Source organism: Diachasma alloeum, unplaced genomic scaffold (assembly GCF_001412515.2).
Source record: "Diachasma alloeum isolate Michigan unplaced genomic scaffold, Dall2.0 Dall_scaffold_00188, whole genome shotgun sequence".
NCBI lineage: Eukaryota > Metazoa > Arthropoda > Insecta > Hymenoptera > Braconidae > Diachasma > Diachasma alloeum.
Window position 1 is genome coordinate 26388 of NW_021680354.1, and position 1861 is coordinate 28248.

General features: G+C 35.8%; 1 long non-coding RNA gene across 1 annotated transcript; it reads right to left on the reverse strand.

Moving 5' to 3' along the window:
• Positions 1-704: 704 nt before the first annotated feature.
• Positions 705-1319, reverse strand: LOC107048372. The gene is made up of 4 exons (XR_001461677.1): positions 1231-1319; positions 1052-1149; positions 864-975; positions 705-783 (listed from the first exon to the last, which is right to left on the reverse strand). It is a non-coding gene; the product is annotated as an uncharacterized LOC107048372 (long non-coding RNA).
• Positions 1320-1861: the final 542 nt, after the last annotated feature.

A 1861-nucleotide genomic window follows, 5' to 3' on the forward strand; every position in this document is an offset into this window, starting at 1 on the left:
GTTTACTGAGCATAAATAAAGAAAAGAATAAGCAAATGTCGTAGGGTTTTTGTGACACTCACTTGTAATTCTCACATATGTTCTAAAATCCAAACCCTTGATACGAAAAGCGTCTCCATCATCGTTCACTTGGAAGTATATTTGGAATTTCCTTTCGGAGGTGTTCTCTGCAGGATCAAAATTTAACACGTATTTTGGATTCATTCTGGATCATCACTATCAATGCACAGTTTCACAATTTCGTGTTATATGACACCAATGTATAGAGTATTGAGGAGACAATTATTTTTTGAGAACAATTGAATGATGAACAACAACAATGCAGTTGTTTTTCACCCAGGTGTTCTAAAAAAATAATTTATTGAGGTTAAGTTACCTACCAATTACAAAAAAAAATCACAAACTCTTTCCAACTAACTACAATTCTCTCCAAGAACTCTCAATACTCCATTTGGATTAGGGAATTGGTCAATTATAATAATTCTTGACTACTCACCTGCTCTTTGACATTCCATCGTTAATTATTACAACCATGCATTACCGGCTTTCCAAAAGAACTTGCTTGGAATCGTTCTCCTCCAGCATGCCAAATTACAAGATGGCCGGAAAAATTGGGCGGGATTGGAGAGAGGCTTAAAACAATTAATGACTTCAATTATTTAATTTCAAAATATATATTTTTTTTTCAATGAAAATATTGGAATGCCATTCGGTTAATGAGGATTCATTAAGTGAGGGGGAAGATGAATCCTTCAGATGGGCCCTGTCGCATCGATGCGTTCACTGGAAAATAGAACAAAAATTGACGATATTCAAAAGATGAAACACTTCGTAATTTGTTATAAAATGTTGAATTTACTCACTAGTCAATTCCATCCACATATCGCCAGAAAAATTCCATTTCCTCATCGGTGTTGGCCACTAGACCTTCGTCAACTAGGGCTCGGATGAATTCCTCGATGAAATACTTCTCTTCTGAAAAACAATTAATATTATCAATTAATAAAGCTGGATCTTGATGCTGGATCAGCTTTATGATTTTGACACATACTCTTTAGGCGTAAATAAGTGGAAAGGTTCAATCCATCAACATGAAATGGGTCCTGGAGGTTAATTTGCAAGTACATTCTAATGGCCTCGTTGCGTGCTCTGTATAAAGAGAAAAAACATGTAATATGCCAATCAATCTGAGAAAAATTGATCCAATGCACAAATTTTGTCCATATTTACCGGTTATTGTAATTCCATCCATTTTTCTGAAGAGTTGAACTAGATCGAGAGAATTTTTTGACGGAAGAAACATTGGAGCTGGTTCTCAATCACAACGTCCCTTCATTGAACACTTGCCTTAATTTGATATGGATGATAAAAGAAAAACCAAATTTGACTCACAACATTAGAATGAATTATTATTCTTCATTTTTCATATAGAATTTGATAGTAATTTTTGTTTTTTTTTTATTATAGTTTTATGTGTGCTTTCCATGAAAAATATCGATATCGATATGGCCCGAAGAGTATCGATGCACCCAATATATCGATGGGTAAGTATCGATACAAAATATCGTATTTCGCACATAAAAATATCGATATTACAAATATCGATCCTGTATCGAGAAACCCTACCCTGTATGCATATTGATAGGGGGAGAGAGGTCTGTCAGCCAAGGGCCCAGCCTTGATGTGTCTATCCACCAGCCTCTCCAGGGTCTTCAGGATGAAGGATGTGAGGCTTATAGGACGGAAGTCTTTTGGTTTTATATAACCGGTTTTTCCAGGCTTGGGAATGAATACTATCCTAGTCTCACTCCACACACTAGCGACATGTTTCAGGGCTATAATAGCTCTGCGTATCTTGGTT